At 41.6% G+C, this 18,188-nt stretch overlaps 1 long non-coding RNA gene across 1 annotated transcript in view; it reads left to right on the top strand.

Annotated features, from left to right (window-relative positions):
* Window positions 1-3,840: 3,840 nt before the first annotated feature.
* LOC138840337 (uncharacterized) overlaps window positions 3,841-18,188 on the top strand; it is a 134,048-nt gene continuing 119,700 nt past the window's right edge. The window contains exon 1 of the long non-coding RNA XR_011376071.1: window positions 3,841-3,949. This is a non-coding gene — a long non-coding RNA (uncharacterized lncRNA). The remainder of the gene's footprint in view (window positions 3,950-18,188) is intronic.

The raw sequence follows: 18,188 nt of genomic DNA, 5'->3' as shown, positions 1-18,188 counted from the left end.
ATTTTCGCATGTTAGGGTCTCTTATATAACCTGGAATTCGCAACCAAATTGTCCTCATTCTACTGATCTTTTTACCTCTGCTTACTCTTTATGTAGTTGTTTACTTTTTATTTATTTCACCTTTGGCAATACTGTGCTGTGTGATACAGATATAAATAGATGGATATGTAAAGTCATTCTCATTTTGCCTAAGGTAACATCTCACTTGATGTATAAAAAGAATATGCAGCCCTACTGCATTGTTGGTGGGAGTGTTAACTTGTTAAACCACTTTGGAAAGCAGTATGGAGGTTCCTCAAAAGACTCCACATAGAGTTCCCCTTGACCCAGCAATCCCACTTCTGGGCATTTACCCAAATGATCACAAACAAGGCTGTACTATAAAGCTACCAGCACAACTATGTTTATCGCAGCATTAATTATTTTTATTTTTTATTTTTGTTGTGAAAATACTGTACAGAAGGGTTACAATTACATGGGCAAGATAATGACTACGTTTCTTATCAAGCATTGTAGCCTCCTCCTTTGTTTCCCCTTCCCATCCCTTCCCATCCTCCCCCCACCTCCCACACAATCCTCCTCCCCCCACCAAAGTTGTAAAGTTCATTTTCAACATAACGACTTCTACATCTCATTGTTGCAATGGGTCCAGCTGTATCCCTATTTAAACAATTTGTTTTTTCCCTTCCCCTCCATAAATTAAACCGACATCAAATACAGTGAAAGCAGGGGTTATACCGTGGGGGAGGGACATAAAAAGCAACAAAGAAATAATCTTATAAATGTGTTAGAAACAATTGCATGAAAGAAAAAAACATTTGAATACATATCTTAGGGTTCATTTCCCTAACATCAACTTATCTGACCTTTACTGCTTGACTCAGACATATACTAGTTATTGCAAATAAGAGAAGCCATGGGACCTATGTTTCTTTGGGCCTGGCTTACTTCACTTAATATAATTTTTTCCAAACTTTCCATTTCCTAACAAATGGGGCAATGTCATTCTTTCTGATGGAGACATAGAATTCCAGTGTTGGTGGGAGTGTAAACTTGTTCAACCACTTAAGAAAGCAGTATGGAGGTTCCTCAAAAGACTCCACATAGAGCTCCCCTATGACCCAGAAATCCCACTTTTGGGCATTTACCCAAATGTTCACAAACAAGACCACACTAAAGCTACCAGCACGACTATGTTTATTGCAGCCTTATTTACCATAGCTAAGATATGGAACCAACCCAGATGCCCCTCAGTAGATGAATGGATCGGAAAATATGGTATATATACACAATGGAATTCTATGCCTCCATCAGAAAGAATGACATTGCCCCATTTGTTAGGAAATGGAAAGACTTGGAAAAATTATATTAAGTGAAGTAAGCCAGGCCCAAAGAAACATAGGTCCCATGGTTTCCCTTATTTGCAATAACTAGCATAAGTCTAGGGCAAACAGAAAAGGTCTAAAGCTGTGTACATATGACTATATAAGATGATGTTAAGTGAAATGAACCCCAAGATAGGGGCAAAACTGTTTTTTCTTGCTTGCTATTGTTTTTAGTGTATTTAAAATGCGCTATGTGATTTTTTTTTGTTTCTTTTGTATGTTCTTCCCCCACGTATAACCCCTGTTTTCACTGTATTAGATGTTGATACCCTGCATCTTGTATATACATTTTTCTGATTTGGGGAGGGAAAGGTAAATAACAAAATGCTGAAATAAGTATATAAGTTGACCCATTGTAACAATGAGATGTACAAGACACTATGTTGAAAACTAATTTTACAACTGGAGGGGGTGGGATGCGTTGGGGAGGGAAGGGATGGTAGTAGAAAAACAAAGGAGGAGGTAACAATACTCAATAGGAAATGTACTGATTACCTTAGTCATGTAACTGTAACCCCTCTTTACAGTATTGCTACAATAAAAACCTATAAAAAGAGAATATTATTTGATACCATATTTTTGCAGATTGATACCATAATTTTGCAAATTCCCCAAATGGGCACATTAGTTGGAATTAGGAATAAGAGCAAGGTTTTCTGGAAAAGGCTAACTTGCAAAAGGTAACTAAGGAAGGTGACAGCCTACTTAGCTTAACTGTAGTAATCATTTCCCTGTGCATATATTGCAAATCATCATGTTATAACCTTAACTGTATAAAATAAAAACAAGCATAATAATGCCCACAGAAAATAATTAAGGCATATGTGTAAAAGATTTTTAAAAACAGGATAGCATTGCCATGTGACATAGGTTGTATTTCATTTGGAGTTTGGAATTCTGGCTGCAGGTTTTATACCATGTAGGATAAGTATCTACCTCACAGGTATAGGGAAACAACTAAAACATGTGATTTTATTATGTCTGTAAACAATTAAATTAATAGGTTTTGAACTACCTTAGTATGGACTTTGCTTTGGTGAGATCATTCTTCACTTTAAGATGAATATAAGATGCAATCACACTCTCTACAACGACACTGTACTAATAGAGCTGTGCTTCCTTTCCAAGAGGGTAGATCTACTTACTGGTTTTTGTAGTCCTCTTAGAAGTCAGGATCAGCTGTCTTCCCCTTAAGGGGAATTCTACAAGGGATTCTGCAGTGCTTTAATGCAACCTGAGTTGTACTCAGTAAAGGCCACAGAACCTGGGATGCAACGAGAACAATTTTGATACTGTTCCAGGGAGAGGTCAAACTCACAGCTGGTTCTGCCTGATACACTGTGCATATTTGGGCTCATTTACTGTGGGCCATCCTAACTAAAATCCTATTAGCACAGTGCATTCACTCTGGGTTCATCGAAAGCCAGATTCTTGTGGACATTGACATCTTGCCCTCCATACTGATGTGCCCCTTTCCTCCCAGGTGGCCTGGTATGAGAGCTTTTCCTGGAAACTAGCTACTGAGGACCTGCTATGTTGTTCATATATGCAGTTTGTATTTCTAAGCTTAGTTCAGAGAACTAAGTAAACCCTCATCTACAAACAATCAAAACAAGTTAGATTCCTGATACAGAAAAGGGTAGGTCTGGGAATCACACTCTGCTTTTGTATGACTCCAAACCAGGCCTCTTCCAGTCAAAGTGAGCTGCAGCTATTTGTCCCGATGGGATACTCATCATTATATGATATGCTCTGTGCCTTCTCACCCATCCCTCATTCTTGTGCAATACCAGTGCTGACACAACAGCCCTGGAGACCCTTGCTGGAAAGTCTGGCCTGAGAACTAACAGCTGGGCAGGACTTTATCTCCTCGGGTACCACTTTGGTAGGCACTGCCCTTTCAGAGGTACTTTGTCAACCCTCCTCCACCCCCATGTTGTGTCTCACTGTCTTTTATTTCATTCTCATTCACAAATAAGAATTTAGAGGCAAACAGAGCCAGAGGAAGTGTTTGCAGTGGCTATATCACAGTTGTGGAATTGGGCAGACCCTGAAGGTTAAGTGGAGGCCAAGGCCAACAATGGAAATCTGGTACTACCTGTGTGCATCTCTGTACTTCAGCTGTCTCAGTAATATTGTATGTAAAATTAAAGTGTCTTCCCTCAAACTTTTTCTCACTTAGCAAGTCCATTATGAACAAATCCTCCCACATTTCCTTCAGGATAGGAGATTGAGGTGCCCTTCTGAGTGTTGCTGAGGTACAAGGATTTTAATCCTGACAACATGTTACGCAGCCCCAGAGTAAGTACCTCTGTCTGCAAGTCATCAGCCATAAATCATTCCTGCACACATACACAACCCAGCCCCATATGAAGGAGATTAGGAATCTGGCACTTAGAACTTGCTTCTTTGGTGATTGAAATTCCTTTATTATAGGTACTTGGTCCATCCTGCATACCTGTTATGTCTGCAAAAGAAATTGTTCCAGAGAATGGAGCAAGAAATGGGCATCACTGTAGTCAGATTCTCTTCAGATGGAGTGCAAGAAAGGAAGCGAAAAGAAGGTACCTTTCATTTCCTCCATAATTTTTGAACTACTCATAAAAGTCTATAAAGTTCTGTACTAAATATTGGTCAGTCTCAGTTGGTTAATCAGCTTCAGATATGGCTCCCAGTGGACCTTCACTGGTCAGTTGTCAATTTTCCCAGGTTTTCTGAGTCCAGAGCATATAGTTGACATCTCAAACATCTCATAGGAAGGCCGTTAGGGAATTCAGACCTACTAATTATCCATTTGGTTCTGTGGCCACAGCACACACTTCCCATGAGATCAGGACAAGAACCCAGATTAATCTTCTGGTTGAAGTCCTAGCTCTTTGGGCTTGGAAAAAAGTGAAGAGGAAGTTTGGGGTTGCTTGACATTAGGCAAAGGGTTATAACATGGCTCTTCCTGCCTTGTTGGTATCCACTTGAAACACAGGTTCCAGGGAGAAACTGCATCCTAATATGTGCAGTTTATTGTTTAGCATGGACAGTCACAAACCTGTCTTGTCACTGGGCTGAAGCATTCCAGAAAGGAAACAGGTTGTTCTGTTTCTGTCTGAATCTTTGTTGCATGGTACATAATATGTTGTGTTGGTCTTCAGACACTGGTAGAGGCAAGGGTGAGTGTCTGAGAGAGGATGATATCATTCTGGGGGCAGTTTGCTATTTCTTTGATCTTGCCCACATTTCTCTCCATTGATCTGGGCTCTTATGGTTCCACTGACACAGTCTTAAACCAATTATGTTTCCTGGTAACAGGTGGCACTTGCCTGTATCCATTTCTGTTCCCTGGCCCTCAGTTCTGCTTTCAGAATATATGGAGGGAGGGGGGAAATGCTGGTGACTCACAGTGTAATCGTAGCTACTTCACATGTACAGATAGGAAGGAATGTGGTTTGAGGCCAACCCAGGCAAACATTCCAGAGACTGCATCTCAGAGAAAAGTCTGGGCATGATGGTATGTGTGTGTGTGTGTCCATCCCATGTACAATTTAAAACTTAAATAGGGGAATTGCACTCCAGACCTGCCATGGCAAAAAAGCAAAGCCCTATTGCAAACATAACCAGAGCATGTGAGCCTCCAGTGGCCTACACCTATAATCCTAGGGGCTCATGAAGCAGATACCTAAGGGTAGTGGTTCAAAGTCAGCCTGGGCAGTAAATTTTATGTGACTCTCATCTCAAATTACCCTCCACAAAAGATAGAAGTAGAACTGTGGCTATAGTGGTAGAATGTAAGCTATGAAAAGGCTAAGGGACAGTGCACAGGCCCCAAGTTCAAGCCCTGGTTCTGGCACAGAAATATTAGTGACCACAGCATAATAAAACCAACCAAATGCTGTTTGGCAAAGGTCAGAAGGAAGAAGAGGAATGGGAATATAGTGATGTATTTTTTTGCCAGTCCTGGTGCTTAAACTCAGGGCCTGAGCACTCCCCCTGAGCTTCTTTTTGCTCAAAGCTAGCACTGTACCACTAGAGCCACAGCACCACTCTCAGCTTTTTATGTTAATGTGGTACTGAGGAATTAAACCCAGGGCTTCATGCATGCTAGGCAAGCACTCTACCACTAAGCTACATTCTCAATCTAAGAATACAGTGATGTAGATAATTTGGTTCAAGTACACTGAGTACATGTATGAAAACATCACAATAAAACTCATATTACAAATGTATGCTAATTCAAAATTAAGATAATTGTAACAGCTGTTCACCAATGGCTTACAACTGTAATCTGAAGATTGTGGTTCAAAGCCAGCCCCAGCAGGAAAGTCTTCAAGATTCTTATCTCCAAATAGGCCAGAAGTGGAGGTGTGGCTCAAGTGGTAGAGTACCTGCCTTGAGCAAAAACAAAAACCAAAAAAAAAGCAAAAAAAAAAAAAAAACCTTAGGGACAGCACCCAGACACTGAGATCAATCCCCAGGACTGGCTCATGTGCATGCGCACACACACAAGACAATAAAATAGCAAAAGCAAAAGGACTACAGGAGTGACTGAAGCAAGAGAACATCTGGCTAGCCAGCATGAAATCCTGAGTTTAAAGTTCAGTCCCATCTTCCCAACCTTCCATAGATTTTTGTGATTATAGAAGGGGATGGATATATTACTGTGAAACCTCCTCAGATAAAGACTAAGTTGAGCTTTGGAAAGATGCACTTTAGAGTTAGACACTCCTGCAGTCCCAACAGGATCCCAGGAAGCAGGCTATGAAATAGTGGAGGGGGTAAGAACTACAGTGCAGTAGGCGTAGGTTTCTTTCTGCCTGTCATTGAGGCCTTGAAGGAGGGAGCACATCTTGTCTATTTCTGAACAATGAGTCCCTGTGTCTTGTCCATAACAGCTCTACAGCTGGGGCCAAAAGAGAATCCATGACTTTCCAAGCAGTGGCAGGACACTGCCTACACAGGAGGATCTGACTAAATCTGACGTCAAGTATATAGACAAGGAAGCCAAGTTGTTGGTAGTACATATGGGCAACTTCTCAGGAAGTCACCGCAGGGCAACGTCTCAGCTTGTTGTATACAGTCAGAAAAGAACATCTGCATGGGGTCACCACTTTGTGTCTGACCTTGGTGATGTGACAGTATCTGTCTCATTCTGGAGCCAAAAACCAGATGGCTCAAGGCTTTCAAAACTGGGAACACAGAACAAAGAGCAGATCTCACTCTGGGACATAGATCCACTATCACCTCAGAAACATCAAACTGTGGACATGGACTCCCGTGTAACTTAGGGTCCTCCTGCTGGAGGTCATAAACCCCAAATAGCTTAACAACATACAGAACCTAACTAACAACCCAAGAGAGACCAGGTCATAATGCCTCAAACTTGAGACACACACTACTGAATGATTTGCACTCCGCAGAAAGTTCAGTGATTAAAAAAAAAACACAATAACAGCCCATGGTCTGAAAATTCTAAGAAACCCACACGTATTTTAGTAACTTCATAACCTGCAGTAGAGTAAACAGCTCCCAGACTGAGTCACAGAAGTCCAGTAAATTACATAGCCCACACCGTAGGACAGAGACACACAAAACAGCTGACTGGACAAGTACAGTGAACACAGAGCCTTCATCTAACCATATCTAAGCTTCCACAGATCCACATGTGGCCCAACATTTGTAATCTAAGACACAGTCAATTCATCAAAATGCCAGTCACCTCAGTGACTGGAATACAGACTTGTAACCAGATCATGAAGTTTATTCAGGACCCAAATCCCAAGAAGATATAGCCCCTCCAGGCTAGGATGAAGAATCCCAAGTGGATGAAAGGTATATCCTGAACATCAACCCCCAGGTTAGCTCAAATTCTTAAAATATACAATGGGAACTGTTCAGGGAATGTATGTTCTATACATATTACCTAAAACACACCAGAGCAAGGCAGATGTATCTAAACAGCCCAGAACTCTCACCCTGGACTGATGCCTTCCAGGGTTCATATTCACACCCTGGACTCAAGCACTTGACAGTCTGTGGCATGGACCTCCAAATGGGTCAGAGATATCATTATCTGGATGCAGGCTAAAATAAATCAGATATTCCACCTTCAAGTACAGATACCCAGAAAGTCACTCTATGTGGGATTCGAACAAGTTTGAGCCACAATGAAGTATTGATAGTCTCCTGAGTGAGACAAGGACAGAAGTAGAATGAAAGACAAAGGAGAAGGGGAGAATGCAGATTAGGGAGACATACTGGAAATCTACTGTCTCTTCTGATCTAGACCCTATCTCAGGACTGTGGTCCAGGCACCTGAGGATTCTCCTTTTTCAGGGTTCAGATACCCCCAGGTTTTGCCATCAGAGCTGTTTCCAGGCAGTGATGGCTGCACTGGACTAAAGGACTGCTCAATCCCCGAGTTCAATCCCCAGTACTGGCACAAAAAAATGTGAAACGGTTCTTAAACAACATCCAAAATATTGGAGGAATTGTTTTTCCTTCCTCCCATGGATGCAACCTGTGTACTTCCACATACTTATCGATTCCTCCTATCAGTTCCTCTGAGAGAAATACAGAAAACTGTTGAGAGAGACTTTCATGTTGAACAATCTAGAACTTCCATCTTTAAGTGAGTAGAATAACTTCAGGCATACTCTATCCACAAATCCACCCTGGGTTCAGATCCACACTGGGTTCAGTGCCTTACAGTCAGGAGGGAAGGAGTAAAGGGGTTGGACAGCACCTATAGCTCCTCCCCTTTTTCTGTTCAGAACTTAGGCAATTGCTTTCCTAGTTTGGAAAGCACAAGGATTTGGGTGTGTGGGAGTTCCCTAAGAGCCATATTTGAAACTGGTATGGGAGTAAAGAGCCCAATACAGTGCAGAATAAGCAAGTAGAGACACAGAGTTCCCAGTTTCACTAAGGAAAGTATGTTTCTACACATTTTTCTAAGCTTCTTCTGCCTTATGATAGGACAAAAACATAACCTGCTTTGAGAGCAGGTAATCTATCAGTAGAAGTTCAAGAGTGTAAATGGGTTTGTGGGTGTTCCCCTAGCCTTCCCACCAATTCCAGTTGTGCTACTTAAACTGGGTCTCTGCAAAAGACATGTGTTTTTGCTTATATGTAGAAGTTACATCTAAATTATAAACATACATGAATACAGGGCCATATGCATGTATACACAAACAAACAGAATGAAGTATGGTATAGACAGAGGTAGATTACAAAGATGTAACTCCTTTGAACAATTAATTCACAGAATATCAAAAAGCTGAAACAGAGTGAGGTGTGTGTGTGTGTGTTTTTTTTTTTTTTTTTGGAGGAGGGAGCAGTGAAAAGGAGGGAGGACAGAAAAATGGATGTTGTTTCAACATAAGTTATTTTTTTAAAGTTTCTTGCTTAGCTCCTGAGTGTAGTAAGTGTAGTGTAATTGCTGTTGCTGATATTTCTTTTTTGTCAGTCATTGGGCTTGAACTCAGAGCCTAGGCACTGTCCCTAGCCAGGCGCCAGTGGCTCATGCCTATAATCCTAGCTACCCAGGAGATCTGAGGATCACAGTTCAAAGCCAGCCTGGGCAGGAAAGTCTGTGAGACTCTTATCTCCAATAAACCACTAGAAAACCAGAAGTGGCACTGTGGCTCAAGTGTTAGAGCCCTCGCCTTGAGCTGAAGAGCAGAGGGACAGTGCCCAAGCCCAGAGTTCAAGCCCCACGACCGACCAAAACAAAACAAAACAAAAAAACCTAGGCACTGTCCCTGAGCAATTCTGCTCAAGGCTAGTGTGATCTGCCACTCTGAGCCACAGCTCCACTGGTGGTTAATTGGAGATAAGAATCTCCATGGATTTTCCTTCCTGAGCAGGCTTTGAACTGTAATCCTCTGATCTCAACCTCCTAAGTAACTAGGATTATAGATGTGAGCAAACCAGCACCTGGCTGTTGCTGGTATTTCTAAACATATCTGGAATATGTATTAGATTTGCAAGCAAAAGAACTGCCTTTGATAAAATCTATATGTTTAAGTATAAGAGACTTTCAGTTTTTCAACTCTACCTTGTGGTAGAAAATGAACCTGGTAATTCAAGGAGAAATTCAGTTAAAAAATATGTGGGAAGTCAGGCACCAGTAGCCTGTAAACCTACCTACTTGGTAAGCTGAAATCTGAGCATTGCAATTTAAAGCCAGCCCAGGCAGAAGTCCATGAGTCTCTTGTCTCCAATTAACAGGATAAATTCCCAAAGTTGATACTATCTAGAGGTCTTGGATGCTTTGTTTCTCCACCAAATAAAATATTATGAGGTAGGAAAAGTAGAAGCAGAGGCAAAAGACCCACAAGTGGGAAATAGGTACTCTATTGTAGCACCTATAGGGTCACTCTTTTTTATCCCTTTTGGAGGAGTCTCAGCTGTTATGGCACCTAGTTGGATCACTGTTCACTTCACTGGAAAGGAAGGAACACCTGACACCTGTGGGAGTCTACTCTAGAGTCCTTGAGGGCAGTGTCTAGGTTTCCTAGGGTCTTCAGAAGAGGAGAGGGTGGCTGTTTTTGTTTCTCCCAGTCTAGTGTTCATTTTTTGCCTCCGGCTCAATTTCACTCAACAAAATAAATAATAAAGTTTGCAATGATTTCTGACACAATAAGCCATTCCTTATATATGCAAGGTTCAATATTCTTTTGTTTGTGCTGGTCCTGGAGCTTTAACTCAGGGCCTGGACACTGTCTTTGAGCTTTTGTCTCCTGGCTTTTGCTAACTAGCTTTTTGATAGTTAGTTGGAGATAAGCACATTGATGGAGTTTTGTGCCTGGGCTAGCTTTAAACTTTGATTCTCATATCTCAGCCTCCTGAGTAGCTAGGATTACAGAAGTGACTCATGCCCCACCCCCACCTCCACAGTGACCAGCCAGATATTCTTTTTTATTTCTTTTCACTTTTTTCCATTTGTTTATTTTTTATTTTATTTATGTATTATATTTTTATTGTAAAAATACTGTACGGAGGGGTCACAGTTACATGAGTAAGGTAATGAGTACATTTCCTATCAAGCATTGTTACCTCCTCCTTCATTTTTCCCATACCATCCTTTCCCTCCCCCCTCCAACTCCTTCCTCCCCCCCCCCCAGTTGTAAAGTTCGTTTTCAAAATAGTGTTTTGTACATCTCATGTTACACTGGGTTCACTTGTATCTTTATTTCAGCGTTTTGTTATTTCCCTTCCCCTCCCCAAATTAGAAAAAAATTCTTTTCACTTTTACATTATCTTTATGTGGCTGTACAAAGGGTTTTCAATTCAACATGTCAATTAATGATTTATATGTTGATCAATGTCACGCCTTGTCATCCTGTGCCCTCCCCCTTACCCCAACTTCACCTATCCTCACAAGTTGCCTGACCACAGTCCTGTTTGGCTTTTGCACCTTCTTTTGGGCATACAAATGGCCAATACAGTTTTTAAATAAAAGAAAGTGCTAGAGATTTTTTCCAGTATGAAGGGGGGTAGGGTTGGGGGGGGAATCAACTGCATAAACCATCATAGCAAAAACCTGAAAAAGGAAATCAAAACAGAGCTTAGAAAGTGGAAAAAAACCTCCCATGCTCCTGGATTGGAAGGATCATTGTGAAAATGGCAGTACTTCCCAAGGCTATCTACAAATTCAATGCAATATCTATCAATATTCTAACCTTTCTTCAAGGAAATAGAAGAGGCAATCCAAAAATTCATATGGAACAATGAAAGACCCTGAATAGCAAAAACAATCCTTAACAGAAAGAACAGTGCTGGCGAAATATCAATACCAAATTTCAAACTTCATTACAAAGCCATAGTAATCAAAACAGCTTTGTACTGGCACAAGAACAGACCTCAGGACCAATGGAATAAAATGGAAAACCCAGAAATGAATCCACAGACCTATAGGCATCTAATTTTCGATAAGGGAGCTAAAAAAATAGAATGGAAGAAAGACAGCCTCTTCAGTAAATGGTGCTGGCAAAACTGGTTAATCACTTGTAGAAAACTAAAGCTAGATCCTTATATATCACCCTGAACCAGAATGAACTCCAAATGGATCAAAGACCTGGGAGTCAAAGCAGACACTCTGAAAACATTACAGGATAGAATAGGAGAAACCCTAGGTCTTGGCACAGGCCGAAATTTTCTTAATAGAGACCCAGAAACACAACAAATCAAAGAAAGGTTGGACAAATGGGATTGCATGAAATTGCAGAGCTTCTGCATGGCAAAGGACATAGCTAGCAAGATCAATAGAAAGCCCACAGATTGGGAGAAGATCTTCACTAGCCATACAACAGACAAGGGTCGCATATCTAAAATATACTTGGAACTCAAAAAATTAAACCCCCCAACAACAAATCTTCAAAAAACAACTGCCCAATAAATAAGTGGGCTAAAGACTTAAAGAGAAACTAATCTGAAGAGGAAAGAAGGATGGCCAATAGACACATGAAGAAATGCTCAGCCTCCCTAGCCATAAAAGAAATGCAAATCAAAACAACATTGAGATACCACCTCACCCCAGTTAAAATGGCTATAATCAAGAACTCTAATAACAACAGATGCTGGAGGGGATGTGGCCAAAAGGAAACCTTACTGCATTGTTGGTGGGAGTGTAAACTTGTTCAACCACTTTGAAAGGAGTATGAAGGTTCCTCAAAAGACTCCACATAGAGCTCCCCTATGACCCAGTAATCCCACTTTTGGGCATCTACCCAAATGATCACAAACAAGACCCTAGTAAAGCTACCAGCACAACTATGTTTATTGCAGCATTATTTACCATAGCTAAGATATAGAACCAACCCAGATGCCCCTCAGTAGATGAATGGATCAAGAAAATGAGGTATAGGGGCTGGGAAGGTGGCTCAGTGGTAGGGCGCTTTCCTTGCATGCCCGAGGCCCTGGGTTCGATTCCCCAGCACCACATAAGCAAAAAGAAAAAAAGCCAGAAGTGGCACTGTGGCTCAAGTGGTAGAGCGCTAGCCTTGAGCTGAAGAGCTGAGGGACAGCACCCAGGCCCAGAGTTCAGGCCCCACGACTGGACCCCCCCAAAAAATAGTAAATATAAATAAAAAAAGAAAATGAGGTATATATACACAATGGAATTCTATGCTTTCATCAGAAAGAATGGCATTGCCCCATTTGTTAGGAAATGGAAAGACTTGGAAAAAATTATATTAAGTGAAGTAAGCCAGGCCCAAAGAAACACAGGTCCCATGGTTTCCCTTATTTGCAATAACTAGTATATGTCTGAGACAAGCAGAAAAGGTCGGATAAGTTGATGTTAGGTGAAATGAACCCCAAGATAAACATTCAAATGTTTTTTTCTTTCATGCAATTGTTTCTAACGTATTTATCAGATGATTTCTTTGTTGCTTTGTATGTCCCTCCCCCACGGTATAACCTCTGCTTTCCCTGTATTTGATGTTGGTATAATTTGTGGAGGGGAAGGGGAAAAACAAATTGTTTAAATAGGGAGACAGGTGGACTCATTGCAACAATGAGATGTACAAGTCGTTATGTTGAAGAACGAACTTTACAACTTTGAGGGGGGGATGGAAAGGGATAGTAAGGGGAAACAAAGGAGGAGGCAACAATGCTTGATAAGAAATGTACTCATTATCTTGCCCATGTAATTGTAACCCCTCTGTAAGGTAATTTCACAATTAAAAAAATTAAAAAAAAATAATAAACCACCATAGCACAACACTGCCATCTAGTGACCAAAGAAACACTGAATAATACCCAGTGGCAGACATTTTTTTCTATGTCTTGTTTTTGGTTCAATGTTGGAAGACTAAAACAACCACCCACCTGATGGAGCAAAATGTACCCAAATAGGTCTTCCTTGGCCAGGCAAGCCATTAACCCTTAGTCCTGCCTGAACCTATTGCAAGAGCAGTAGGTCCCAGTCACATCAGGAAGATTAGGCCTTGGTCTAAGATTGAAGGATCCTATGACAGGATATGGGAGCTCAGTGAAGTCCTTGCCTGTGTCTCTCAGTGATTGTCAGGGCTTGATGTCAGGAGGGGAAACATTTCCTAAAGAGCAGAAGCTCCAATGGCAGGTGTCCAGACCCAAGGATACTGAGTTGTGATCACAGGGGTAATGTCTCAGAGGAAGGAAGTGACTCAAAAGGCAGCACCCAGGCTGAGATGAGCAAGAGGAGCATGATTAGGGGACTGGAGCAGGTGGAATAAGTAGAATTACCTTGGTGACACTCAGGCAGCAGGTTCTAATTTCCAATCCTAATCCCAGGTTGACAGAAAATAGCAACATGGCTAAAAAGTGCAGGAGGCACCCAGGAAGGCAGTGATCTCAGACCCATGAAACCAGAACCTGCCAATCCTAGCCAGGAGCCAGCTGCAGATTTCCTTTGTACTAAGCCCTTTGGTTACTGTTGATGTTGTTCCCACGATGACACTATAGAAAGCTTCCTCCCTGGAGATGGTTCTACTGGTCCTTTTGAAGATACGTGAAATCTGTTCCTCTAAATTTCCTGGATCAATTGAAACAACAACTACAACTAAAAACCTACAAAAAAAATAATAGTGTGAAATTTTCACCAGTTAGGGGCAACCTGATTATCTGACCATTAGCTGGCAGCATTGGGCTATGCAACTGACTATCCCCCCCCCCCTCTTACCCCACCCTTCTAGTTTGTAAAAAAAAAAAAAAAAAAGAAAGAAAGAAAGAAAGAAAGAAAAGAAAAACCAGACTGAATAGTATCTTAGCTTTGTACCACGTGTCTCTGCCATAGCCTGGGATTTTTTTGTTCCAAACTAAGGTTTTCTAGAGGTTCCTTTGCTAAAGTTCACAGTCCAAGCAAATAGCAATCATAGCTCACTTTCTTAAAAAGACCACAATATTTGTTGTATGTGCATTTGTGAGTTTTTGTTGTTGTTGTTGTTGTTTGTTTTTGGGGGGGGGGTCCAGTCATGGGGCCTGAACTCTGGGCCTGGGAGCTGTCCCTCAGCTCTTCAGCTCAAGACTAGTACTCTACCACTTGAGCCACAGTACCACTTCCGGCTTATTTCTTTTTGCTTATGTGGTGCTGAGGAATCGAACCCAGGGCCTCAGGCATGCAAAGCAAGCGCTCTACCACTGAGCCACCATCCCAGCTCATGTGTTTTTTTTCTAAGAAATTCTCCCTCAAATTTATTTTAACCTTTTTAAACTTAACCATCAATTATTTTACAAGGTCCATGCTGTTTTCTGGTGGTTAATTGGAGATGAAAGTCTCATGAGCTTTCCTGCCTGGGCTGCCTTTGGTTCTCAGATCTCTGCCCCCTGTATAGCTAGGATTATAAGGCTTGAGCCTTCAGCACCTAGATCACTTCTAGCTTTTTGCTGGAGAGTTGGTGGAGGGTGGGAGGAAGTGTAATTCTTTTGACTTGTATACAGTGATCAAACTCACCTGCCCAATTCTTCTTTCTCATCTCTTTCCACCCTTCTCCAATCGATCTCAATAAGCTTTTTCCACATTCACATAGCCATATACTTTGACAGTTTTCACTTTCCTCCAATCCCTGTTTGAACCATCTCAGCCTCCTGAGTAGCTAGGATTACAGGCATGAGCTACCAGCACCTAGATCACGTGTAGCTTTTTGTTGGAGATTAGAGTCACACAGATCTGTCTTCCCTGACTGGTTTTGAGTAGCTACAATTAACAGGCATCAAATGCACTGTTGTTGCATGATGGAAGGGATTTTAAGTTTTCTACAGTAAAGAGAAGTGTTTACTAAGAAGATTTTCCTAATTTAAAGAAAACATTTGTATTACTTGCTTTCATTCCTTCTTTTTTCTTTTTTCTTTTTTTGGTCAATCTTGGGGCTTGAACGTGGGCCCTGGATGCTGTCCTTGAGCTCTTTTGCTCAAGTCTAGAGCTCTACCACTTTGAGCCACAGCACCACTTCCAGTTTTCTTCTGGTTAATTGAAGATAAGAGTCTCACAGACTTACCTGCCCATGCTGGCTTCAAACCATGATCCTCAATCTCAGCCTCCTGAGTAGCTAGGATTACAGGCATGAGCCAACAGCACCTGGCTTATGTATACTTGTTTATAAATATCACACGAGACCCCAAAGATATCTGCATAGACTCAGATTAGGTTTCTGTTCTTTTTTTCTTTTTTTGCAGAGCTGAGGACCACTTGGCCTTGTACTTGGTAGGCAAATGCACTTCCAACCCCAGAGAATCATGTTTGCCTATATCATCATTTCATTTACAAATGAGTTGCACTCTTAGGAATGAAGCATCTCAAAGTTCATGGCAAAAGAATATATGTAGTCATTGTGAGTTCATGAGATTGTGAATGTTTGGCCGTTTTGCACCTTATACAACTTTTTTTTTTCAGTATAGGCATTTGAACTCAGAATCTTTTTCTTATTGGAGGCTGGCCCAGGACTTGAGCCATACTTCCAGCCTGTCTTCCACATTTCACATAGTGAGGCTAAGTGAATGAAAAAAATATATAACCAAGATAGATAGGGGAGAGAGGGAGCACAGTATTTGTGCTGATTCTAGGGCATGAATGGAGGACCTGGGAGCTGTCCCTACATTTTTTTTCTCAAGGCTAGAACTCTACAACTTAGGCCACAGCTCCAGTTTAGACTTTCTGATAGTTAATTGGATATAAGAGTTTCATAGACTTTCTTGCCTGGGTTGGCTTCGAACCACGATCCTAAAGATCTCAGCTTCTTGAGTAGCTAGGATTAGGTATGAGCCACCATCTCCAGGCTAAAACTAGGACATTTTATTTTCCTAGAAAACTTGAGGGAAGAATTATAAAGCCATTAAGACAAAGAGAAATACAAGAAGGTCCTATCTAAGTAGTTATGTGCCTAGACAGCTCCAAAAGAGAAATGGCAATCTGAGAAAGCAAAGGGACCTGTCCTAAAAGCACAGAATTTTAGTGACTGTCAACAAGTATTTACCAGTTTACACGCAGGTCCAGACTCAGTGATACAAAACAAAACAACCTAAACAAACAGAGCCATTTGAGAACAAAAGTATTCCTATGGTTAATTTCATTTGGGTTTATTTCTTTTTTGGTGATACCGGGGTTGAAATCTGAGACTGCAGCTGGTTAGGCACCTAAACTACACCATCAACCATTTCCTGCGAGTTTGGAGTGGCTTAATGTAACAAACACCATTTTTGTCTAGAGAAAACTGATGAGTTGGAAAACCTACTCCCTTCCTCCCTGCTGTTTGTCTGTCCACATGCTTCCAGATAAAGCTGGGTCAGTGGAGCAGAATGATGATGAGGACCACAGAGTACACCAAAACCAGTTCAGTTGACCAGTGTAATAATCATCTGCTAGGAAGCCTGTCCTAGTCTCCCCTCAGCACTTTAGCAACAGCCCAGGAAGTACTACATCAACAGGAAATGCTCATGATTGATGGGTTCTGGGCCTCCTCAACAGAAAGCTGTAAGTTGCTGCTAGTATTATCCCTGGGATTCTTCTGGCACCTCCTTTCCATTGCTGATACTACCTACGGTGATGGGAGTAGAAATGTAAGGACCTTCTGTGGTGTCCCTGCTTTCATGAGATTTACCTTTGTTTTTTTTTTTGTTGGTCGTGGGGCTTGAACTCTAGGCCTGGGTGCTGTCCCTCAGCTCTTCAGCTCAAGGCGAGTGCTCTACCACTTGAGCTACAGCGCCACTTCCGGTTTTCTGGTGGTTTATTGGAGATAGGAGTCTCACGGTCTCTCCTGCCCGGGCTGGCTTTGAACCGCGATCCTAAGATCTCAGCCTCCTGAGTAGCTAGGATTACAGGCGTGAGCCACCAGCGCCCGGCTCATGAGGTTTACCTTTGTGTTCTCACTCAGCCCAGCCTCTTTTCACAGTTCTCACATAGAGCACTAGATTTTTCTGTCTCAGCCCTCACTCCTCTGATTCCAGCCACAGATCTCAAATACAAAGGTCAGATAAGGCTGAGCCTTTCCTCTTCCCTTCCTAAGTGTCTCCAACTGGCATCGGGCCCTGGGTATCACAGACTACATGGGCACCCATGATGTCCTTTGCATTAACCACTTCTTTTATCACCAGCAGCACCAGGCTAAAGCCTCCTGCTCATTCTCTAAAGCCTTCAGCCACATGGAAGCCTCCATTGCACTGGCTGCTTCCACCAGGATTCCAATCTGTCCACTAGACCCTTCCTTTCCCAGCTTACCAAGAACTATGAACTCTCCCTCTCATATACACTTCTCCTTTCTCCTCCTCTGTAGTTTTCCTGGCAGCATCCCTAAATGGACAAAGTCTGTACCTTCCCCCCTGTATCTTCTTTCTTATCTACTTACCATAGTTGTTCTCTTACATAGTTGTTCACAAGCAGACACCAAACACTTCTCAGGTTATTCTCTAGTCATTCACTGATTTAAAAAAAAAAAAACACTGTGTTCAAAAACAAACTTTACAATTTGGGGGGGTGGTGGTATAGTTGTGGAGGTGGGAGGGAAGGGATGATAGGGGAAAAATAAATGAGGAAGTAACAATGCTTGATGGAAAATGTACTCATTACCTTGTTCATGTAACTGTAACCCCTCTGTACAGTATTTTTACAATAAAAATGTATTTTACAAAAACATCTGAGACACTCATTCTACTTTCCCACAACACCGAATGTACTTCCATCTGTTAAAAGAGTTGTAAGTCCATTTGCTGTATGGTATAGTTTAATTTTGAATTTTCTGTTTGATTATTTTGTCTGGATGAACAAGCCATCAATGAGAATGGTATATTAAAGTGACCTGTAATTATTGTATCTGGACCTATTTTTCTCAGCAACTTCAA

Source organism: Dipodomys merriami, unplaced genomic scaffold, assembly GCF_024711535.1.
Source record: "Dipodomys merriami isolate MVZ:Mamm:240054 unplaced genomic scaffold, mDipMer1.0.p SCAF_3, whole genome shotgun sequence".
In the NCBI taxonomy this organism is placed as follows: domain Eukaryota; kingdom Metazoa; phylum Chordata; class Mammalia; order Rodentia; family Heteromyidae; genus Dipodomys; species Dipodomys merriami.
Note: the sequence above shows the minus strand (reverse complement) of the source record. Positions and strands in the feature narration are given on the sequence as shown.